Below are 26,907 nucleotides of genomic sequence, written 5' to 3'. Positions count from 1 at the left end.
CATTGTATATAATGCTTACTGATGGTTTTAGATAGATGCTAGATATATATACATATAGATAGATAGATAGATAGATAGATAGATATAATGCTAGTTATAATTTTAAAGAAGATTCCATTTATTCCTATGTTCTCTAGTGTTTTTGATAGGAACACATGTTGTTTTTATGACAAAAGCTTTTTCTACACCTAAGGAGATAATCATATTATTTCTGTTAGTTTTGTTGTTGTTATGGTCAATTATGCTCATGGTTTTCCTTATATTAGCCAGCCCTACATTCTTGGTATAAATCATACCTGGTCATAGTGTATTTTCCTCATGATAAGATACTGTAATCTACTTGCTAATATTTTATTTATTTGTTTGTTTGCTTGTTTATTTATTTATTTATTTATTTGCATCTATATTCATTAGGAAAATGGTCTATAATTTTCTTTCTCTGTTTTAGGTATCTGCACTATATTTGTATCATAAAAAGAATTTGGTAAAACTCTTTTTTTGCATATTTTCCCAAATAGTTAATACAGTATTGGAATTAATTGGTTTTTTTTTAATATTTCATAGACTTCACTTGTAAATTCATCTGGCCCTGGAGATATTTTCCTATGGATTTCATTGATGGCTTGTTCAATTTCTTTTTCTGAAATGTGGTTACTTAAGTATTGCATTTCCTCTTTTACTCTGGGTAATTTACATTTTTGTAAATATTCATCCATTTCACTAAGATTGTCAAATTTATTGGCAGTTGGGCAAAATAGCTTTTAATTATTGTTTTAATTTCTTCTTCATTGGTGCTAAATTTACTCTTTCCATTTTTGATATTGGAAATTTGGTTTTTGTCTTTCTTTTTTATAAATCAAATTAACCAAATGTGCATCTATTTTAAAAAAAGAAGCTCTTAGTTTTATTTATTAGTTCAATAGTTTTCTTAAACTCAATTTCATTTCCATCTCTTTTGTTTTTTAGAATCTCTAATTTAATTGGGGATATTTCATTGGTTTTTTTCCTAGCTTTTTTGCTTGCATAACAAATTCATTGATGTAAGCACTCAGAGATACAAAATTTCCCCTAAAAACTGCTTTTGCTGCATCCCATAAGTTTTGGTGGATTATCTCATTGTTGTCATTCTCTTGGATGAAGTTCTTGACTATTTCTATGATTTGTTGCTTGACCAACTCATTTGTTAGGTTTAGATCACTTAGTTTCCAACTTGCTTTCAGTCTCTTTTTTCATGGCACTTTATTGCATGTATTTTTTATTGCATTATGATATAAAAAGGAGATATTTATATTTCTGCTTTTTGCATTGGATTGTGAGGTTTTTATACCCTAGAATATGAACAATTTCCATGTGTGTGCCATATACAGCTGAAGCAAGCTATAGTGTTTCTATCCCCATTCAATATTCTCCCTATGTCTTCCATATCTAACTTTTCTAAAATTATATTTGCCTCTTTAACTTCTTTCATGTTTATTTTGTTTTATTTAGATTTATATAGTTCTGAAAGGAAGAGGTTGAGGTACCCCACTAGAATAGTTATGTCATTTATTTCTTCCCATAACTCCCTTAACTTCTCTTCTAATGATTTGAATGCTATACCACTTTATGCATATATATTTAATGATGATATTACTTCATTGTCTATGGTACTTTTTAGCAAGGTGTTTGCTATTGCTTTGTTTGAGATCAGGATTGCAATTCCTGCTTTTTTATTTTTTTTACTTCAGCTATGCTATAATATATTCTACTCCATCCTTTTACCTTTACTCTATTTGTATCCCTCTGCTTCAAACCATGTTTCTTACAAACAACATATTATGGGATTTTGATTTTTAACCTACCCTGTTTTCTGCTTCTGTTTTATGGGAGAGTTCATTCCATTCACATTCACAGTAGTGATTACTATCTGTATCTTACCATCCAGCCTATTTTGACTCCCTCATCCCTGTCTATTCTTCTCTTTCTCCATTCTTCCTTTTTCTCCTCATTAGAGTTTTGGTTTTAACCACTACCTCCCTCAATCTTCCCTTCCTTCTATCCCCCTCTTTCTTCTTTCCCTTTTCTATTACTACTTCCCTTCCTTCTATCCATCTGCTCTCTTTCCTTTCCCCTTTTCCCTCCTACTTACTATAGGGTATGTTAGATTGTTATACCTTAGCATGTTATTCACTCTTTGAGCCAAATCAGATGAACAAGGATAACAATATTGCTCATCTCCGTCCTTTCTTTCTCTCTACAGTAATAGGTCTTTGTACATCTTTATATGATGTAATTTACCCTTTTCTGCCTCCTCCTCTACTCTTCTCCCAGTATATCTTTTCACCCTTAATTAGGTTTTATATCATCACATCAAAACTGATTTATATCTGCACCTCTGTCCATGTATCCCCCTTCTAAATGTCATAATAAAGATACAATTCTCAACAGTCACAAGTATCATCTTTCCATGTAGAGATAGAAATAGTTTGCCTTTATTGAATACAATGTTTTTTTTTCCTTTCTTGTTTACCTTTTTATGACTATCTCGAGTCTTGTATGTGAATATCAAATTTTCCATTGAGTTATGCTCTTTTCAACAGGAAGGTTTGAAAGTCCCCTATTTCATTGAATGTCCTTCTTCTCTCAAGATGTAATCTTTATGATCAATTTTGCTGGGTAGTTCTTCTTTACTTGCAATCCAAGCTACTTTGCCTTATGGGATATCATATTCTAAGCCCTTTATTCTTTTAATGTTGAAACTGCAAAGTCCTGTGTAGTACTAACTGCAGTTACATGATATTTAAATTGTTTCTTTCTTACTGCTTGCTGTATTTTCTATTTTACCTGACAATTCTGGAATTTAGCTACAACATTCCTTGGCATTTTTATTTTGGGATCTCTTTCAAGAGGATATAGGTGTATACTTCTGCTGATTAATTTACCCTCTGATACCAGGACCTCAGGGCAGTTTTTCTTAATGATTTCTTGAAAGATGCTCTCCAGGCTCATCTTTGATCATGGCTTTCAGGTAGATCAATAATTCTTAAATTATTTCTACTGGATGTATTTTCTAGATCAGTTGTTTATCCAATGAAGTGTTTTAGTTTTTCTTCTATTTTTTCTCTTTTTTTAAATTTTGTTTTACTGATTCTTGATGTCTTGTAGAGTCATTAGCTCCCACTTTCCCAATTCTAATTTTTAAGGAATTGTTATCTTTAATTAGCTTTTGTACCTTCATTTCCATTTTGGCAATTTTACTTTTTAAGGAGTTCTCTTCACTGAGTTTTTATTCCTTTTCCTCCTTTTCCATTTGGCCAATTGTACTTGTACTTTTTAAGGATTTTCTTTCAATGTACTTTTTTTTTTCTATTTGGCCAAGTTTTTTTTAAGGAATTGTTTTCTACAGTCATTTTTTATCCTTCCTTTTCCATGCTGTTTACTCTCTCTTACGTACCTCTCATTTCTTTTCCCAATTTTTCTTCTACTTCTCTGTTTTGAGTTTTAAAATCCTTCTTAAGGTATTCCAGGGAGGTTTTTTGGTCTTGAGACTAGTTCACATTCACTTTCGAGGTTTCAGGTGTGGGTATATTGATAATGTTGTCCTCTTCTGAATTTGTGTTTTAATCTTCATGATCCCCTTAGAAAGAATCTATAGTCTTTTTTTTTGTTTCTGCTTTTTGTTTATGATGTTTTCCAATTTCCTGGCTTTTAATGTTGATCTCTCCTACTGGAGCACAGGGGAAACAATTCTAGGTTTCTTGTGCTGGGGCCTCAGGTGCTGGCAGCTGGAGGCTATTGGGGTCTGATGGCTTACCTGGTGCTGAGCTGGGGTCCTAGTGTTGGTGGTTGGCATGTGCTGAGGCCAGTTGGATTTTTTTCTTCATTTTCCCAGGGCTACACTGAAGCTTTTTGGGTGGGGCATGATACTGTCTGCTCACCTGGGCTATGCTGAAGCTTGAGGAGGTTTAACTGCTGGAAGATGACAGAATTCTGTTGCATGTGGTGGTTCTCTGAGGTGGAGTCAGCTGGTTCCCCTGTCTCTGCCCAGGCACTGAGGGTGAGAAGGTCCCATTGTTGGTACTTGCCTGCTCTGCTACCCTAGGGCTCAGGATCTCCCACTGGTTTGCTGAGGTTGGGCTTGCAGGATGCCTCCCATCTTGTATTGCTCCCCTTCCACCAGAGCAAGAGGGACCTTTCCTGTTAATCATCCCAAACTGCTGGTCTAAAAGACTGATGCACCCTGTCTTTCTGCTGGCTCCATTGTTCCAGGTTTTTTTTTTCTGGGGTTGATATTTTCTGGGTTTTTAGAGGCCAGTAAGGGAGAATGTAAGCAGCTTACTGCTTACTCGGCCATCTTGGCTCAAGAAGTCATCTCCTGCTTGTTTTCTTTCATGGCATGATTTACATGGAAATATATTTTGTGTGACTATCCATGTAAAATCTTTGTGTAATTGTTTGCATTCTCAAAGGAAGGAAGGGGAAGGAAGGAGGGAAATAATTAACTCAAAATTTGAAAAAAAATTAAATTGCTTTTATGTATAATTGGGGAAAATAAAATATTAAATTAAAAAATAAAATAATATGTTAGATTAAAAAAAGACAGAAATTCACCTATTTTGGATTGCTAAAATCTGAGAGTAGGAAAATATTTCATTGTTTATCTGGTCCAAATCATGTCTGCTTTAAAACACTCTTTAGAAATTCACATTGAATTCTTACCTGCAGCATGGGGAGGGGGCAGGACCTGGGGGGGAGGTGAATGATCAGCAGGCCTGGGATTTGGGGAGTACAAGGGAGTGACCTCAGCAGAGATCACAGGGCCCTCAATGACCATCACTATCCCCTACAACAATGAAAAGCATAACATTCAATTGTAGCACATCAAGGAAACAATGAACCAACCATTCAGGACAAAGTTCTTATTGAACAAGCTGCTGGAGTTCCACTTGATTTTCAGAAATTAATATATAAAGGAAAATCTTTAAAAGAAGTGGAACAGCCATTGTTAGCAGTTGAAGTGAAAAATGGTTGCAGAGTGATGTTGATTGGGAAGAAGAACAGTCCAAAGGAAGAGGGTGAATTAAAGAAAATAAGAGATTTGGAGAAGTCAGTGGAAAAGATCAATTGGCAGGTATTAATGAAGAACTTGTTGCCATCGAGAAGGATTTTCTAGCCAAGGACTTGTGAGCTGAAGCTCTCAAAAAAACTTGACAAAAGAGTAAAAAGAACTGTTGAGCATTTTATGAAGATCTTATAACAGATTGATTCATTAACTTACAATAACTGCCAGGTCTTTCTTGCTGAGCAGGGTTTCCAGTCCTCGACTCCCTCCTGCCCAACTCTCTTTCTTCCATTGCTGCCTATGTCCAAAAGTGACAGGAACCATTTCACCAGGATACCTGTCAACTCTTCCAGAAACTTTCCAAGACTGTAGACTGAAAAGAAAGGGAATGGTGAAAAAGGTTCAGGCCTTCCTAGCTCAATATGACCTTGTTGGAAGAACTATTGGACAAGAAATGGATAAGATATTATTAAAAAAAATGTGGCCCTGGCTGAATAACAGTTCTGTATAAATTAGAGGATATGATTCCTCTGAACATGAAGAAAAAGTTTACTCTATTTTGTAACATATGCTTACCTTTATTCTTAAATTCATGCCTGGTTTTACTGGTACCCATTGTAAGTTGTTTTCTAAATATCAAATTTAATCCTCGAACCCATTCTGCATAGGTCCTTGACTTGTTTTGTGTGTCCTGATCCCATAAATTAATGCTTTTACTCTACATAGTTATCCTTTTTCAAGTCTCCAGGGGGCAGCAGCATTGCAGGATGACAGATGATGTAAGTTTTGTGTTTTTTTTTTCCCAAAGTGAAGATAAATCAGAGTGGCTATTTGTGTTCTTTGTGGCATCAATAGAAGCTGTGCTTTATCTCCTATTAGCCTCCTTTTTAACAGGGGAGGTACTGACTAAGTCATATTGTAACTCTAATTCCTACACTCCCACATAGATGACTACCAATCAGCTCATTTATAAAAAGGCATGTGAGTGGGTCTAACAAGTCAAACCAGGTGATTGGTGCTGTGTAGGTTGAACAGCAAGTGACTCCCTTTTAACATTTTTCAATGGGCTGTACTGGTGTAATATATATACCACTGATAAAACATTAGGAATTGCCATTCTACATGGCCCTGGCAGAATGGACAAATGGGTTATGGGAGCCAATAGCTGCACAGAGACCAATCCCAAAAGTCTAGAAATCTGCTTCCAAAAAGGAATTTGGGAGAGGGTAGAGAATGTAGTGTGGTGACCTATGGAGATTAAAAAAGAAAAAAATTGGGCAAGTACAAAGAAGCACAAAATTCTCTGAAGCAGGCAACATGTATTTTCTTCAAGGACATCTATTTTATTTCAATCTATATATTTTGTGATATATGTTTTCTTTATTTCTCATTATTATATCATTATTTTTATCACTATTATTGAAATACAATTTCAAACAACAGGCCAAACGAACATATCTGGGAGTTTCTTATTTAAAAAGAAAATAATAATCATTGTATATTAAAAAAAACATGAAAATTCACATTCAACTGCTTAGAGAGCTCAAGTGATGGAGAATGGGCAGCCCATGATACTTATGGCTGTATTTAGTATTTTAGTATGTTTCTTTTTAGATCAAGCTAAAATATTTTTTGTTATTAAATCCCATCTATTGTTCTGAGTTGATTATGATTATCTAAGGAAGGCAAGTCTAATCCTATTTCTCTAAGAAAGTTTTCCAATCCTAGACTTTTACCATTGATAAAAATGATCATTTCTAGAAGCCAAAATAAAAAACAAATAAATGAAACAAACAAAAACATTTACATAAACCAATCTTAACATGGCCTAGTCCAATTACTGTGAACAGCAGTCTGATCTTTCTGCAGTGGCAAAATTATTTGTGAATGTCTTTCTTAACATGTGACACCTCAAATGAATGCATATTTGGATGAACCTGAGCAGAAAACAATGAGACTTCTACCTTTCACATCCTCAATATAATGTCTCAAGGCCAATTAAGATTCCCTTATTTTTCTTGGCTACAATTGTACCCTTAATATCTTGCATTCCATGAAACCCTCCAATTCTTTTTACAGTGAGTTATTGTCAAGGTAGGCCTTCTCCATCTTGGACTTTTGAAGTTAATACTTGATTTTTCAAACCCAAGTATAAGGTTTCATATGTATTTATCCTTACTAAATTGAATATTCAAATGATTATAATCTAATTTGTTGTTGCTCTTGTTAATTTCTGATTACCTCCCATGCATAGAATGATCATCTTCATCTCTACCTCTTTGAACCTTTGAGTTCTTTCATGTATCATCTCAAATTCTATCTACTTGAAGGTGAATTTCATGATGTCCTTAGTGGTTAGTAATTTCTCCTTTCAAATCACTTTAACATTTATTTTTAAATAGCTTGGATTTACTTATCTGTGGACATGTTTTATCTGCCTCTCACCCACCACTCCACACACAGCATGGACTATAAATTTCTTGAGGTCAGGAATTTGCTTTTTCTATGTTTATTCATGAAAACATGTCACTGTGTCTGGTACATAGGAAATTAATAAATGCATTTTGTTTAATGATTCAACACTATACCAAAACTTATAATATATCACAGAATTTTAAACATTTTCCAGAGAATAAAAATGATTTTAATGTATACACATGTATGTGAAACCATACATTAAGAGTTATGAACACAGAGAAATTAAAGTTTGATGTATAAATTTGACTATGCAAGTCAACAATTATTAAATTATATATAGATATAGCTCAATTTTGTACTCAAATTTGTACTAAGTGCTGGGAATGCAAAGACAAAAAAAATCCCTTTCTTCTAAGAGCTTAGATTCTAATAGAGATATCTACTTTTATACATAGTGATCAATTAGATATAAATTTTAATTTTGCTATTTGTGAATGTAGAAAGTCCTGTTGTTAGTTCAGCTAAAAAGTTTAATCTTAACCCAGGGAATTAAATATAGTTTTAAAACAGTGACATTGAATTGGTTCTTAAATGGCTGGTCATTGATTTTTCTCCATATGTAGAATGAGCACATTTAAGTCCAAATTGTCTATGACATTTTAGTAATTCTGCAACCTTTGCTTTCTTTCTTTCTTTCTTTTTTTTTATTTTTACTACCAGTTATTGCTTTACTTATTAATTGAGATTTTTTTCTAAGTCAGCTGCTTTTGGAGAGCTGCTTATAGGTTATTTTGAAGTCTAGGTCAAATCATAAAGGAAGTAAAATTGTTGAATGGCTGCTTTCTGTATGTTTGTGTGCTCATGAAACTCATTGTTTATTTTGAGATGCCTATTAGCAGTAACAACATTTCCTGTAGTCATGTGCACAAGGGTGATTTCCTGATGCCCCTTTGCTTTTAGGAAATTATTTTTAGTAATTAAAATAAAAAGTTTCACAAAGAGAAATGTATAAGGCAGTGCTTTGCAATTGAAATTAAAACCTAAAGCATTGTTTTGTTTTAAAATAAAAAAAAAACTTTTTGCTTACAGGTTAAGGACAATTAAAGAGCAAGTACAAGAATGAAATTAGGGCACATGCAACTCCAGTCATGATCATATCTAGGTCAAACAAGTTACTAAACTGAGAAGTACACTATCCAGAACCACTTCCATCCATTAGCATTTTGAATTTTCTGAGAATGGTTGTACCTGGAGCAGCATTTGGGAAGTAAAATATGCTTAAAAACACAGGAAATAGAAATGAGATTTGAAAAATAAAAAGGAAATTGGATGCAATCATTACATTTCAACTTCCCATATCTCCCTCTCCTCCTCCTCCCATTTTACCCCTCAGCTACATTGTACAACAGCTACCTATTACTTACCAGCTAACATTTCATAAATCTAAAATATTTTTCACAAAAAGTACATGTAGAAATATGCATAACTATGTATGTGAATAAATGTGTTTCATTATAATTTCAGACATTTAAAACATATAAAAATAAGTACTAAAAAGAATATGTTAAATAAAGAGCCATTATCTAGAGGAGCATGAAAAGTAAAAAAAAAAAATTCCCTCACCTCATCAGTTCTGGAAATCCCAGCTTCATGAGAACCCTCACTTCCTCCTTTCTAGAATGACCACAAAAAGTTTGCATTATGGGAGTGGTCTTTTGATTATTCACCTAACCTACTGAATTTGCACAAGGTAGATCCCCAGTTAGGTCTCTCACTTTAGAGTATTGGATTAGTATGTACCTCTATTTATCTAGCTAGCTATCAGTGTGTTTGTTTATTTGACCAGTTAAAGCAGGAATGATCTGGTTCCCCAACCTCTTGCTAGTTTAGTGCTATGGAAAAAAAAACATACCCACAAGCACAATAATAAAAATAATAATAGCAACAACTGGAAATTAAAAAAGAAGACTATTGCCAGGACATATCCTACTTAATTATCAAAAAAAAAATTAAAAGCAATTCAGAGAGGTTTAAAATCTAAAAAGTTTGCTGTGATTTCCCTGCAGTGCTATTTAGGCTTCTTGTGGTGAGTAGAACAGTAAGAAGAACATTTTAACTCAACAGCAGCAGAGGCAGCAACATGAAAGAGTTAAATGGGCTTGATAGCCTATAAAAAGCAGTCCAAGATGGGGAAGTAAAATACTTTAATAGCCCCATTTCAGATAAAAAAAAGAATTTGAACAAGCTATCAATGAACTCTCTAGGGGAAAAACAAACAAACAAACAAACAAACAAACAAACAAACTCCAGGGCCAGATGGATTTATAAGTGATTCTAACAAACATTTAAAGAACAATTAATTCCAATATTATATAGACTATTTGGAAAAATAGGCAAAGAAGGAGTCCCATCAAATACTTTTTAATGATAGAGATATGGTACTGATACCCAAACCAGGAAGAGTCAAAACAGAGAAAGAAAATTATAGACCAATTTCCCTAATGAATAAAGATGCAAAAATTTTAATTAAAATGTTAGCAAAAAGATTACAGCACATTATTCTGAGGAAAATACACTATGACCACGTAGGATTCATACCAGAATGCAACGTTGGTTCAATCTTAGGAAAACTATCAGCATCATTGATCATATCAATAACAAAACTAACAGAAACCACATGATTATGTTAATGGATGCAGTAAAAGCTTTTGACAAAATTCAACACCCATTCCTATTAAAAATACTAGAGAGCATAGGAATAAACACAGTCTTCTTTATAATAATAAGTAGCATCTGCCTAAAACCTTCAGCAAACGTTATATGTAATGGGCATAAACTAGAAACATTTCCAATAAGATTGGGGTTAAAAGGATGTCCATTATCACCATTGTTATTGAGTATGGAACAAGAAATGTTAGCTTTAGCAATAAGAGAAGAAAAAGAAATTGAAGGTATTAGAATAGGTACAGGAGAAACAAAGTTATTATTCTTTGCAGAAATAATCCTATTTCACAAAAATAAGTTGAACAAGCCCTCACTGAACTTCCTAGCGAAAAAATCTGCAGAACCAAATGGATTTATAAGTGAATTCTATCAAATATTTAAAGAACAATTTATTCTAATACTGTATAGACTATTTGGAAAAATAGGTGAAGGAGTCCTACCAAATTCTTTTTAGCATACAAATGTGGTATGATATCTAAACCAGGAAGAGTCAAAATAGAAAAAGAAAATTATAGACGAATTTCCCTAATGAATAGAGATACAAACATTATATCACATTATTCTGAAAAAAATACACTATGACCAGGTAGGATTTGTACCAGGAATGCAGGGTTAGTTCAATATTAGGAAAACTATCAGCATCACTGATCATATCAACAACAAAACTGACAGATACCATATGATTATATGAATAGATGCAGAAAAACTTTCGACAAAGTACAACACAAATTCCTGTTCAAAACACTAGGAATGAATGGAGCCTTCCCTACAATGATAACTAGCATCTAGCTAAAATCATCAACAAGCAATATATGCAACTGGGATAAGCTAGAACCATTCCAATAAGATCAGGGGTGAAACAAGAATATCTATTATCACCACTGTTTTTCATTATGGTATAGAAAATGCTATCCACATTCAGAGAAAGGACTATGGAGTTTGAATGCAGATTGAAGCACAGTATTTGTTCTCTCTTTTGTTTTCCTTTTTTTTTGATTTCTTCTTTCTTGTAGTTCCTCCCATTCATTCAAATTCTTCTTTGCAACATGATTAATGTGAAAATATGTTCAGTAAGAATGTCTATGTAGGTACTAAATCAGATTGCCACTGTCTTGAGGATGTGGAAGGGGAGAGAGGGAGAGAAAATTGAAAACTCAAAATGTTATAGAATTAAATGTTGAAAACTGAAAATTAATAGGATAATTTAATATTTTTTTTAAAATCTAAAAAAATCACCAATTAAATATTAAATTTGAAATTCTGAAAACCAATAGAGAGATTAATAAAATTTCATTAAGAAAACTATTTAACTACTGAATAAAACTAAGAGCTGATTTTATGAAAATACCCAAAAAAAGATGAACCATTGCTTAATTTGATTTAAAAAAAGAAAAACAAATGAAGTTTACCAAAAATGAAAAAGATGAATTTACCCCAAAATAAAGAGAAAATTAAAACAATAATTAAGATAATTATCAGTATATTTGGCCACATCTATAATAAAATTACCAGAAATTTTATGATTATGTCAATAGATGCAGAAACAAGTATTTGACAAAATACAACACCCATTTCTATTAAAAACACTAGAGAGCATAGGCATAAATGGAGTCTTCTTTAAAATGTTAAGTAGCATCTATCTAAAACCCTGAGCAAGCATTTTATGTAATGGGGATAAGCTTGAAGCATTTCCAATGAGATCAGGGGTGAAATAAGCATATCCATTATTATCATTGTTATTCGATATTATAGTAGAATAGGTCAAGGGGAAAAATTGAAAGAATTATAGTAGGCAATGTTCATGAAGTTAAACTATTATTCATTGCAGACAATGTGATGATATACTTAGATAATTAAAAAAAATCAACTCAAAAATACTTAAAATAATTAACATACTATATCCCATGATAAATTTTAAATGGATACATGGTTTAATCATAAAGTATAATATCATAAGCAAATTAGAGAATCATGAGAAAATCTATCTTTCAGATCTATGGATAAAGAGGAAATTGAAAACATCATGGAAAGTAAAATGGATAATTTCAATTACATTATATTAAAATGTTCTTGAACAAACAAAACCAATACAGCCAAAATTAGAAGGAAAGCAGGAAACTGAAGAAAATATTTTACAGCAAGTTTTAATGATAAAGTGATAAAGGGCTCATTTCCTAAATATATAAGGAACTGAGTTTAATTTATAAAAAAAAATAGTCATTCTCCAAATGATAAGTGGTCAGTGGATATGAACAGGGAAATTTAGAAGAAGAAATGAAAGCTAAAAATAGTCACATAAAAAAACTGTTCTAAATCATTACTGATTGGAGAAATCCTTTTCAACTTTGAGGTACCTCACACCTATCAGCCTGGCTAACAATATAGAAAAGTAAAATGACAAATGCTGAAGGGGATGTGGAAAAATTTGCAGCACATGTACAATTGGTCAAGTCATGAAATGGTGCAACTATTCTAGAGAATAAATGCTCAAAGGGCTGTAAAACTATGGATACCCTTTGATCTAGCAATGGCACTACTTGGCATGTATCCCAAATACATTAAATAACAAAGGAAAATATCTATATGTATAAATTATATAAGCAGCTTTTTTTATTAATTAATTAATTTTCAGTTTTGAACATTCATTTTTTGAGTTCTAAATTTTTTGCCTCCCTCCCTTTCCTCTCCCCATGATGGCATGCAATCTAATACAGGGTATACATGAACAATCATATCAAACACATTATCACATTTGCCATGTTGTGAAGAAAGAATCAGAACAAAATGAAATAAAAGCGTGAAAAAAAGAAAACAAAAAAGAGAAAAAAAGTATGTTTTGATCTGCATTCAGATTACAGTTCTTTCTCTGATTATACATGACATTTTCCACCGTTAGTCTTTTAGAAATGTCTTAGATCATTGCATTGCAAAAAAGAGCTAAGTCTATCAAAGTTTGTCATTGCACAATGTTGCTGTTATTGTGTGCAATGTTCTCCTGCTTATGCTCACTTCACTCAGCAAGAGTTCACATAAGTCTTTTGAGGTTTTACTGAAATCCATCTGCTCATCATTTCTTATGGACTAATAAAATTCCGTTACATTTATATACTACAACTTGTTCAGCCATTCTTCAATTGATGTACATTCCCTCTATCTCCAATTCTTTGCCACTACAAAAATGACTACTATAAATAATTTTGTATATGTGGGTCATTTTTCCATTTTTATGATCTCTTTGGGATACAGGCCTAGAAGTGGTATTGCTGGGTCAAAGTGTATGCACAGTTATATAGTACTTTGGTCATTGTTACAAATTGTTCTCCAAAATGGTTCAATCAGTTCACAATTTCACCAAAATACATTAGTGTTCCAATTTTCCCACATATTCTTCAACATTTATCACTTTCTATTTCCTCATGTTAGCCAATCTGATTGGTGTGATGTCATAACTCAGAGTTGTTTCAATCTACATAACTCTAATCAATAGTGATTTAGATAATTTTTTCATGTGCCCCTAGATAGCTTTTATTTCTTCATCTGAAGACTGCCTGTTCATATTCTTAGACCATTTATCAATTGGGTAATAACTTGTATTCTTATTAATTTTACCTTTCCTTACTTTTTTTTCCCCATCAATTCCTTTGATATTCTGGATCTTTTGTTTTTTGATGAATTTTGTTATTATTTTTCTAGCTCTATTAAATATTTTGGTAGTTTAATTGGTATGACACTGAATAAGTAAATTAGTGTAGATATAATTGTCATTTTTATTATATGCATTCATCCTACCCATGAGCAACTGATATTTTTCCAATTATTTACATCTGATTTTGTTTGTGTGAAAAGTGTATTATAACTTTTTTCATCTAGTTCCTGGGTTTTTCTTGGCAGGTAAACCCTCAAATATTTTATATTGTCTACAGTTATTTAAATGGAATGTCTCTACTTCTCTTACTTGCTTCTCAAAATCCTTTTTGAGTTCTTCCATAACCTGGGATTCATCTTCAGTCTGTGGCCCAAAAGCTCTGGAAATAGCCACTGCCCCCAGGCTAAACTAGGACTGCACCTGGGACAGAGGTTCTCTCTCACTGAGGTCACAGATTTTTCCTACTGACCTTTTAAGTTGTCTTTGGCATTTGTGAGTTGAGAAGTCTGGAAACCAGGGGCAGTTGGATGGTGCAGTGGATACAGTACCGACCCTGAAGTCAGGAAAACCTGAGTTCAAATCCAGCCTCAGACCAAATACTTGACACTTACTAGCTTTGTGACCCTGAGAAAGTCACTTAACCCCAATTGCCTAAAAAAAAACAAAAACAAAATCAAAACAAAAAAAAACCAGAGAAGTCTGGAAACCACCACAGGTATCCCTTGATTCAATCCCCTGAGACTTGCTCCAGGTTTGCACAGGCTTGTTTTGCCTGCATGCCCACACTGAACTGCGCTCATCTCCTAACCTGGCATGATAGACCTTTCCAATCAACCATCCAGGTTGCTTTGGGCTCGAAATTTATTTCACTATGTCTTTTTGTGGGTTCTCTTTCTCTAGGATTTGTTTAGAGCCATTGTTTGCAGGTATTTACAGGGGTTTGGGGAAAGCTCAAGCAAGTCACTGATTTTACTCTGCTTTCTTGGCTCCACCTCCCCCCCCCCAAAGTGGGGCATTTTAAAAACTAATGTGTTCAACTTGATGTACTCTTAACATAGAATGTCATAAAAGTTCATAATTTAATATAAATCTTTTTTGTTGTTTGTTATAGATTGATATGTTTATGCTTGTTGATTTTTAGATTTAAAATAAGAACAACTTTGAAAAACAAATATTCATTTTGAGCAAATACATGTTTAAAATATTTTTGATAAAAACAATAATTGAAAAAATAATAGGATTGCTTTTCATCTTTTGTTTTCAAATGTAAAATTCCCTCATGTGAGTGAATTATGGAATAAATTCTTTTTTTGCTTTTAAAAATAAGAAGCTTTTAAACTTATATTTAATTTGTAAATTTATTTTAATATGTTAGTACCATAAAAAGGTTAAATGCAGAATTTTAAAATCAATATCTTAATATAATATATGGAAGAGACAATATGGCATCAGATATAGATGGAAGGCTATCCTTAACATCAAGAAGTGGTTCTTTCAAGTCTCATATCTATCACACTTCTTATGCATATTCTACAAAAAATATAAAAAAAGAAAAGGGAAAAATATGTTTCAACCTTCTTTCTGATCCTCTGATTGGAGGTCAGTATCATGTTGCATCTTGAATTCTTTGGAATTGGGTTGGGTCATTATGTTGCTAAAAATTACTAAGTTTTTCAGAGTTAATCTTTATAATGTTGCTGTCATCTATAGATTCTTCCTCTGATTCTATTCACTTCAATTTACATCAATTCAGAAAGATTTTTTCTTTTTTCGGGAACCACTCCTTTCATAATAATATGCACAATAATGCTCCATCATATTCATACATCATAACTTATTCAATTATTCCACATTTGATGGGTGACCTTCCGTTTCAAGTTTTTTGTCACCACAAAAAGAAGTATGGGTGCCTGGTCTCCATACTCTTATTGGCCCTGGGCAATGGTTATTTCCAACTGCTATCACCTTGACCAATGTGGTCTCCTATGACTTTTTGAAGGCTACACTGTGCTTCTGTCCAGCCACCATACAAGTGTCCACAGACCTTTCTTTGATCGTAAATTGCCCTGGGCTAGAAAAAGGACTGATTTTGTCTTATCTTTCATGATCAGAATTTGGTCTGATGCATTTTCTGGAATGATGTAGAGGAAGTGTGTTGTGTTAGTTGGGTAAAAATCCTGACTCTCACTCTGCTATCTTGACTCTACCTCCCCAAGAATATTTTTATGAGGATTTTATAGAGAGGGGCAAATTGTCCACAGGAATGTAAGTATAGATACTATCTCAAATACTTTTTTTTGTTAAATAACCCAGGATTTTTGTGAAGATTATGTAAAAAACTTTACAAATTTTAAATGACTTTATAAATGCTGGTATTAGCTGGGCAACTAGGCAGTGCAATGGATAGAGCACCAGGCCTGGAGTCAGAAATACTCATTTTCTTGAGTTCAAATCAGGACTCTGACACTCATTAGAAGTGTGATCATGGACAAACCACTCAGCCCTCTTTGCCTCAATTTCCTCATCTGTAAAATGAAGTGGAGAAAGAAATGGCAAACCACTTCAGTACTTTTGCCAAGAAAACACAAAATGAAATTCTGAAGAGTTGGATATGAATGAAATAACTAAATAAGAAAGTAATAGTAGTAGTAGTAGTAGTAGTAGTAGTAGTAGTAGTAGTAGTAGTTGATGATGATGATATATATGTAATTGTAACTATTTTAGTCCCCCCTACCTAAAGGCTACACATGTTATATTTCAACAATCTCTCAGGCTTCTCTGTTACTCTTAACATTTTAGGGTTGTTTAATCTCTGCATTGAAATAATATTTATTTTTCTTATTCAAATGAGAAATCTTTCAAAATGTTCCTTTTTTCTTATTAACAATGCCATATTAACATTGTTACAATATAAGTGTTTTCATTAAGGTCATTATATGTACAAATACATATACATCAAGTTGGTTAAATATTCAAATAAATCATCACTGTGATAGTATATATGTACATTTGTATATATATATGCATACATTTATTTATACATCCATGTGTATAATACATTATATGTTATATGGTACAGAATTATGTCACATATATGCATGTACATTACTGTAACCTTTCCCAATTCTCTTCTTTCCAATTGCAAATATGCCAGCTGAAATGTTGAGATAACATTTACCCTCTAAAGACAAGTATTAAATGCCATTTTATAAGTAGATGTGCCCATTTAAAATGGACAATTCTGTAAAATGAGTACTAGTTAAATATATAGACATATCCTTCTTAGCCTTAGGCAGTTAGCTTGTTTTAGGCTGTATTACATAACATTGTATGCTTGCTGATTCATGTAGACACTTTAATAGCCTGAAGGTATTAATTGATTGGTGATTTTGCTATGGAGAAAACACCAGCAAAATGGCAAGGCCATCAGAATAAGAAATTTTATGTCTGAAAACTTTGAGATCCTATGATGTCTCTAAATTTATTACACTTAATGGTCTAATAATCTTATTTTAACGGGAAAAAAGGTTAGGGTCAAAGAATATAAACCTGTAAGGCATATTACATCAGATATGCTATTTAACAGATGATAAACTGAAGTCCTCAGAGGTGAAAATAAATGATGGTGATTGATTTTACATCTTTAAGTACATTTTCTCATTTTATTCCCACATAACATACATAGAGGGCATAACCAGACTATGAAGGAAATCTGAAGAGTAGAAATAAACATCCAGGAATTTTGTGATCCCAAGAAAATAGGGACTGAGGACAAAATAAAAAAAAAGAGAGTGGGATTTCCACTTCCAAGAACCAAGATGGCAGAATAAGAAGTTGCTCTCACCCTCCCTTATTGACCTCTGAAAGCTCAGAAAATATTGCCCTAGGAAAAACCCTGGACCAATTGAACCATCAGAAAAACTGGGTTGCAGCAGTCTTATAGCCCAGGAAGATTGTGGGATTAACAGGAAAGGCTCCTCTCAATATGGGGCAGCAGGAGCAGCACAGAAAGGGAGGCATCACAGCAAACTAGTGGAAAGCCTTACCTCTGCATATCAAGTGAAGATCCTAAACCCCAGAGTGGTGGAGCAGGCAAGCACCAAAACGAGGAGCCCCGAGTGCTTCATTACAGGCAGGGGAACCATTGGACAGCAGCTCAGAAAATCACCACATGCCACAGCCTTCTCTGGCATCCAAGTCTCCTGGTGCCTCAGCAAAACTCTGGGAAGCACAACTCCAAGAGATAAATCTCCAGGCTGAGAGAAATCCTCCAGCAGCAAAACATTCCTGTGCAAGGCCCAGGTGAACAGGTGCCAAATAAAGAAGTTCAAGGCCTGGTTGACTAGGAGCCAAAGAAAGGAGCTCAAGGCCTAGGGGAACAGGTGTGCTCTAGGAGCCGGACTCTCCCCCTCTACCCATAGAACTGATTCTAGCCCAACACCAGGTAAGCTGCCAGAATTCTACAGCCTCCAATTGGAATACCTGAGGCCCCAGCACACAAAGCCAGTGGACAGGCCCTGGGGTCCCAGCACAAGAAGCTTGGGTCAGTGCCCCATGCTCTCCAGAAGGAGAGCTCAATTTTTTTAAAGCCAGAAAATAAGCAAACATCATGAGCAAAAAGAAATGTGCAGGGACAGCTAAGTGGCACAGTGGATAGAGTGCTAGGCCTGCAGTCAGGAGGACCTGAGTTCAGATCCAGCCTCAGACACAACATTTACTAGCTGTGTGCTCCTGGGCAAGTCACTTAACCCCAATTGCCCCACCAAAAAAGAAAAACAAGAAATGTACAATGACCATAGATTCTTATTATGGGTACAGAGAAGATCAAGGAATTCATAAGAGGACAACATTGTCAATATACCCACATCTGATATATCACAAGGGAATATGAAGTGGTCTCAGGCCAAAAAAGCTTTCCTGGAAGAGCTCAAGGAAGATTTTATTTTATTTTATTTTGTTACTTTTAAAAAAGTTTTTATTGATATTTTCTGTTTCTTGTGTCACCATTTGTTTTTCAGTCATTTTCAGTCATGTCTGACTCTTTGTGACTCTATTAGGGGTTTTCTTTCTTTTTTTTTAGTTTTTAAGGAGTAATTTTATTTTATTTTTTTAAATTTTTTCCCTCTTCAAATTTATTTATTTTTAGTTTTCAACATTCACTTCCACAAGATTTTCAGTTCCAAATCTTCTCATCTTGCTTCTCCCACCACCCCAAGATGACATACATTCTGAATGCCCCTTCCCCTAATCTGCCCTCCCTTTTATCTCTCCCCCACCTTCTCTTATCCCCTACCTCTTCTATTTTCCTATAGGGCAGTATAGATTTCTATACACCATTTCCTGTATTTCTTATTTCCCAGTTGTATGTGAAAACATTTTTTTAACATGTGTTTTTAAAACTTTGGGTTCCAAATTTTCTCCCTTCCTCCCTCCTCACCCACTTTCATTGAAAAGGCAAGCAATTCGATTCAGGTTATACATGGGTAGTTATGCAAAGCACTTCCATATTAGTCATACTGTGAAAAATTAACTATATTTTCTTATATAACTATATATATAACTACATATAAAAACTATATATATGTATATATATATGTATATATATATATATCTTATTCCACCCCCATTTATTCTATTCTCTTTTTTGACCTTGTCCCCCCCACAAGTGTTTGCATCTGATTACCACCTCCCCCAATCTGCCCTCCCCTCTATCCACCCCCTGGTCTCTCATCCCCTTCCTGTCGGGTAAGATAGATTTCCATATCCAATTAAGTGTGTATGTTTTTCACTCCTTAAGCCAAATCTGATGAGTAAGATTCACTCATTCCGTCTCACCTTCCCCCATTTCCCGTCCACTGTAAAAGCCTTTTCTTGTCTGTTTTATGTGAGATAATTTACCCTATTCTACCTCTCCCTTTCTTCTTCTCCCAGTATAAACCTCTCTCATACCTTAATTTTTATTCTCCAGATATCACCCCTTCATCTTCAACTCACCCTGTGTACTCTATCTATCTATTTATCTATATACATACATATAATTTTTTTCTCCAACTACCCTAATACTGGCAAAGGTCTCATGAGTTACAAATATCATCTTTCCATACAGGAATGTAAACAGTTCAACCTTAATAAGTCTCTTATGATTTCTCTTTCTTGTTTACCTCTTCATATTAAATATTAAATGCATTCTTTCATATCATGATGCAATTAAAATATATGGAATAAAGGGCCATGTTAAGATTGACTAAAATTTAATTGGAAACTGAATAATCTAATCCTAAAGAATGAATAGGTCAGACAATCAATAACTTCATTAAAGAGAATGATAATAATGAGACAACATACCAAAACTTATGGGATGCAGCAAAAGCAATTATGAGAAATTTTATATCTCTTCATGCTAACATGAATAAAATAAAGAGGAGATCAATGATTTGGGCATGCAAATAAAAAAACTAGAAAAAGAACAAATTAAAAACCCCCAATTAAATGTCAAATTAGAAATACTGAAAAAAATGAGAGTTCACAGGTAGACAGAGAGCTTCACCATGGTCCTTACAATGAAGAACCTCAGCATTTTTCTGAACTTACTGTAGTGAACTTACTGAGGATGCAGAGATACAGTTAAATAATATAGGAAGCATAAACAGGTTGAAGTCTGACTTATGGGAGTAAACTCCAAAATCAATGAGATTGCAGTTCCTTTTAAGTGTTGATTAACACAGCGTCCTTTTGAGATTTAGATTATAGTTGTTATAATCCTGATTTTACAGATGCAGTAACTAATTCTCAGAGAACTGAAGTGACATTTCTATGGTGTCATAGCCTGTAAAAAAAACAGAGTGCTTCTAAAAAAATATTAGGAATTTAACAATCAAATACAATACACACATAATTTCATATAAATATGATAAGAAAAAGAGGACTGTCTGCAAAACCAAGAATACGTGAATGTATGAATAAACCATCCATTTATTGCTTACAGTATTTAACACATTGTTCTAAGCTCTAAGAATGCAGATATAAAGTATCATAGTCCCAGGTCTCAAGGAACTCACATTTTAATGGGGGAGACAATTCATATTAAGGTTTCAGCTGCTTTTTCAGAAGGAAAAATTCCCATAGTCCTTAAGTATAATGGTAAAACAGCTACCAATTATTTTCTAATGTCATTTCTAGTGATACAATCCTATCAGTTACTGATATTGAACTGAAAAGAAATGTATATGTAGAGTCTATATCAGATTGCATGCTGTCTTGAGGAGGGAGGTTATGAGGAAGGAGGAGAAAATTTAAAACTCAAAAGCTTATGGAAGTGAATGTTGAAAACCAAAAATAAATTAATAAAAAAATACATGTAAAAAGAAAAAAGAAAAATTACATTCCTTCCTGTCTCCATTCGATTTTCTCTTGTCTTGTACCATATCTAACTTTTCTAAAATTCTATTCATTTCCTTATTTTTTTTCTTCTTTTTTATAGTACTATTTATTGTTAGCTTTTATGTTTAATTTTGTTTTGGATTGCACTGTACATATACATTCCTATTAAACATATTTGCACATTACTGATGTTGTAAGTTAAAATTAGAACCAATAGGAACAACCAGAAAGAGGAAACAAAACACAACAGAAGGAAAAAATAGCAAATAGTATGCTTTGATCTGCATTCAATCTCCATCATTCCTTCTTTGGATATGGATAGCATTTTCCACCATAAGGCCTTTAGAGATGTCTTAGATGCTTGCATTGCTGAGAAGCACTAAGTCTATCAATATTAGTCATCACACAACATGACTGTTAATGTGTACAATGTTCTCCTGGTTCTGCTCACTTCACTCAGCATCAGTCCATAAAAGTCTTTTCAGGTTTTTCTGAAGTCTGCCTGTTCATCATTTCTTACAGCACAGTTGTATTCCATTACATTCATATACCACAACTCTTTCAGTCATTCCCCAAATGATTTGCATCCTCTCAATTCCCAATTCTTTACCAACACTAAAAGAGCTGCTATAAATATTTTTGTACATGTGGGTCCTTTTCCCATTTGTATGATATTTTTGAGATACAGCCCTAGAAGTGCTATTGCTGGGTCAAAGGGTATGCACATTCCAAATTGCTCTTCAAAATGGATGGATCATTTCACAACTCCACCAACAATGCATTAATGTTCCAATTTTCCCACATTTTCTCCAACATTTATCTTTTTCCTGTTTTACCATGTTGGCCAATCTGATGTGATACCTCACAGTTGTTTTGATTTGCATTTCTCTAATCAATAGTGCCTTAGAAATTTTTTTTTCATTTGACTATATATAGCTTTAATTTCTTCATCTGAGAACTGCCTGTTCATATCCTTTGACAATTTATAAATTGGGAAATGATTTGTATTCTTATGAATTTGACTTAATTCTCTACATATTTTAGAAATCAGGCCTTTATCAGAGACAATGGTAAAAATTCTTTCCCAATTTTCTACTTTCCTTCCAATCTTGGTTGCATTTCCTTTGTTTGTGCAAAAACTTTTAAATTTAATGTAATCAAAGTTATCCATTTTTCATTTTGTAATGTTGTCTATCTCCTGTTTGGTCATGAATTCTTCTGTTCTCCATCAATCTGATAGGTAAACTATTCCTTGCTCTCCCAGTTTGCTTACAGTATCAGCCTTTATATATAAAACATGAACCCAATTTAACTTTATTTTGGTATATGGCGTGAGATTTTGGTCTATGCCTAGTTTGTTCCATACTCTTTTCCAGTTTTCACAGCAGTTTTTGTCAAATAATGAGTTCTTATCACAGAAACTGGAGTTTTTGGGTTTATCAAATAGTAGATTACTATAGTAATTGACTACTGTGTCTCTCATATTTAACCTATTCCACTGATCTGCCACTCTATTTCTTAGCCAGTACCAAGTAGTTTTGATGATTGCTGATTTATAAAACAATTTAAGATCTGGAAAGGCTAGACTACCTTCCCCTGCATTTCTTCTCATTAGTTCCCTTGATGTTCTGGACCTTTTGTTATTCCAAATGAATCTTGTTATTATTTTTTCTATCTCTATAAAATAATTTTGGTAGTTTTATTGGCATGGCACTGAATGAGTAAATTAGCTTAGGTAAAATTGTCATTTTTATTATATTAGCTCAGCCTACCCATGAGCAACTGATATTATTCTAATCTGACTTTATTTAGATCTGACTATTTGTGTGGAAAGTGTTTTGTAATTGTGTTCATATAGTTCCTGGGTTTGTTTCGGTAGGTAGACTCCTAAATATTTTATAATGTCTACAGTAATTTTAATTGGAATTTCTCTTTCTATCTCTTGCTTTTGGGTTTTGTTGGTAATATATAGAAATGCTGATGATTTATGTGGGTTTATTTTATAGCCTGAAGCTTTGCTAAATTTATTTATTATTTCAAGTAGTTTTTACTTGATTCTCTAGGATTCTCTAAGTATATCATCATATCATCTGCAAAGAGTGATAGCTTTGTTTCTTTTTTACTTATTCTAATACCTTCCATTTCTTTTTCTTCTATTATTGCTAAAGCTAACATTTACAGTATGATATTGAACAGCAGTGGTGATAATGGACATCCTTGTTTCACCCCTGATCTTATTGGAAATGCTTCTGGTCTGTCTCCAGTACATATGACGCTTGCTGAAGGTTTTAAGTAGATGCTATTTATTATTTTAAGGAAGACTCCATTTATCCTATGCTCACTCATGTTTTTAATAGGAATTTATGTTGCATTTTGTCAAAAGCTTTTTCTGCATCTATTGAGATGATCATGTGGTTTCTGTTAGTTTTGGTGTTGATATGATCAATCATGCTGATAGTTTTCCTAATATTGAACCAATCCTGCATTCTTGATATAAATCCTACCTGGTCATAATGTATTATTCTTGTGATAAGTTGCTATAATCTATTTGCTAATAATTTATTTACAATTTTTCCATCTATATCCATTAGGGAAATTGGTCTATAATTTTCTTTCCTTGTTTTTGACTCTTTCTGGTTTAGATATCAGCATCATATTTGTATCATAAAAATAATTTGGTAAGACTCCTTCTTCACCTATTTTCCCAAATAGTCTATATAGTATGGAAATTAATTGCTCTTTAAATGTTTGATCAAATTTACTTGTGAATCCATCTGGCCGTGGAGATTTTTTCCTAAGGAGTTATCAACGGCTTGTTCAATTTCTTTTTCTGAGACGGGGTTATTTAAGTATTTTACTTCCTCTTCTGTCAATCTGGGCAATGTATATTTTTGTAAATATTCATCTGTTTCACTAAGATTGTCAAATTTATTGGCATACAGTTGGGCAAAATAGTTCCTAATTATTGTTTTAATTTCCTCTTCCTTGGTGGTGGATTCACCCATTTCATCTTTGATATTGCTAATTTGGCTTTCTTCTTTCTTTGTTTTAAATAAAATTAACCAAAGTTTTATCTATTTTATTGTTTTTTTCCCACAAAACCTGCTTTTAGTTTTATTTATTAGTTCAATAGTTTTCTTAATTTCAATTTTCTTAATTTCTCCTTTGATTTTCAGTATTTCTAATTTAGTGTTTAATTGAAGATTTTATATTTGTTCTTTTTGTAGTTTATTTTAGTTGTATGTCCAATTCATTAATCTCGTCTTTTCCTATTTTATTCATGTAAGCATTTAGAGATATAAAACTCCTCCTAAGAACTGATTTTGCTTCATCGCATAAGTTTTGGTATGTTGTCTTATTGTTGTCATTCTCTTGAATGAAGTTATAGATTGTTCCTATGATTTCTTGTTTGACCCAATCTTTTTTTAGGATTAGATTATTTAGTTTATAATTATTTTTAGTCTATCTTTCTATGACTCTTTATTATATATAATTTTTATTTCCTCAAGTGTTGAAAGGGATATATGTAATAGTTCTGCCTTTCTGCATTGGGTTGTGAGGTTTTTATGCCTTAGTACATGGTCAATTTTTGTGTATATGCTATGTACCACTGAGAAAAAAGTGTATTCTTTTCCATCCTCATTCAATTTTCTCCAGAGATCCACTATACCTAACTTTTCTAATATTCTGTTCATCTCCATAACTTCTTTCTTATTTAGACTTATCTAGTTTAGAGATTGGGATGTTGAGGCCCACCACTAGTATAGTTTGGCTGTCTATTTCTTTCTGTAACTCCCCTTAGTTCTCTATTTTAATTTTCTGTTTGAAATATACACATAAGGAAATAAAAAAAAAAACAAATCATTCATGTATTATAGTATTAGGCCAGAAGGCAATTTCATTATTCCCATCACACAGTTATTCCTTCTTTCTTTCAAAAAAGAACAATAAAAATAATAAATTAGAGTGTGGGACAGATAAAGATTAAATGGCAGTGAATTTACAGGAAATCATTCAAAAATTTCTAGGTTCTATATTAATATGCATCATTTAATAGGAGGAACGTTGTTTTGTTGAGCATCAAACAGCAAGAAAAAAAATTCATAGTTACCTAAAAGAAAGAGTCAAAAAACTTTTGTGGAAGATGACATAAAAATTTTGTCTTACAAAGTGGAACAAAACAAGTTAAATCAAATCAAGCCTATCAGCATTTATTAAGTACTTTTTGTACTAGACTCAGGGATAAGTGCTATAGTAACAAAGAAGAGATAACAATTTACCCACTCTCAGGTAGCATACATTCTAATGTAGCAATAGATAAAAAATAATGTCATGTATATGATGTATGCAGAGTGTTTAAGATGGCAATCTAAGAAAGAAAGAAAAAAATTATAAGCTTTTCTAATTCTAATGTGGCATTTGGCATGAATTCTTGGATTAGATTGGATGTATCCTGAGTTTTGAAGCAACTCAGGTCAGGTGATAGGCTAAAAGATTATAAGAATTGGGGAGAATCATTATAAAAGTATGGGATTTAGTTTGTAATGAATGGCATATAAGCCAATCTTGTATGGAACAGAGTAAAGTTTGAAAAGATGGGAAAGGTTGGAAGGTCCCAGATTGTGAAGGGCTCTGAAGGCAAAATAAAGCAGATATTTGATCTTAGAGGTAATAGGGAGCTATTAGATCTTACTGATCTGGGGTGGGAGTGTGGGGAAGTCTCCATGTGACATTGTTAGTCTTATGCTTTGGGGGGAAAAACTGAACAATTTAGTGAGGAATGGATAAAAATGAATATAAATTTAAGGCAAGGAGAGCAGTAAGAAAGCTATTACACTTGTCCTGAAGAAAAGTGACAGAGGTTTCCCTCCTTCTTCCCATTCTGATCCTTTATTTAAATGCCTAATGCTCTCTTGGAGCATCTCTGGCTAAGGTATTAGATTTATTTATTTTTTCCTTACATTAAATGGCCTTTTGAAGTTTTCTCTTCTATTCCTCATTCGAAGATGAAAGAATGAAACTTGAACTAGGATAGTGCTATGTAAGGAAAGAGAAGGGAATTTATACAAGCAGTCTTGTAATGGTATAAATATCACAATTTGGCAATGGATCAGATATGCAGGAAGAAAGAGAGTAAGGAATCAAGGGCAGCACCAAGGTTTGAAAATAGTTGACTGGAGAACTGTGCTGCCCTTAAAAATAAAAGAGAGCATCAGAAAAGACTATAGTGGTGTTAGCAAAATGGAGTTGCCTATTTAAAATGTGTACCCTTGGAAACAGAAAAAATCACTACTACAAAAGGATGGGTAGTTACAGATCTATACAAATACATGCATATTTACATATATGTGTGTATATATGTATATACACACATTCTTATATACACATACATATATACACCCTTTCCCCTAGCTTTGATCTTCCTGAGGTGAATTTTAAGGAGTGATTTTTGCTGGTTCATATATGTTTATCTCTGTATGTTTATATTTGTGTATATGTATTACACAATTCTTTGTGTGTGACAAAACAGTTCTTTCTGTGTTGGCAAAGACTTGAAAAAATGATGAAAGTGGGTGGCCACTGATTGGAGAATGGCTGAAAAAAGTATAATATATTAATAAAATAGTATATTGTGCTTTAAGAAAGAATGAAAGGCAGTTTCTGAGAAACCATGACAAAAACACATTAACTGATGCCA

The 26,907-nt window shown here is 33.2% G+C and overlaps 1 pseudogene; it reads left to right on the top strand.

The window, feature by feature from the left end:
* The first annotated feature begins 4,805 nt into the window (after positions 1–4,805).
* LOC114035948 lies at positions 4,806–5,539 on the top strand (annotated as a pseudogene).
* Positions 5,540–26,907: the final 21,368 nt, after the last annotated feature.

This window comes from Vombatus ursinus, unplaced genomic scaffold, assembly GCF_900497805.2.
Source record: "Vombatus ursinus unplaced genomic scaffold, bare-nosed wombat genome assembly UNPS02009573.1, whole genome shotgun sequence".
In the NCBI taxonomy this organism is placed as follows: domain Eukaryota; kingdom Metazoa; phylum Chordata; class Mammalia; order Diprotodontia; family Vombatidae; genus Vombatus; species Vombatus ursinus.
The sequence above is the reverse complement of the archived record's forward strand: the minus strand, read 5'-3'. Positions and strand labels throughout refer to the sequence as shown.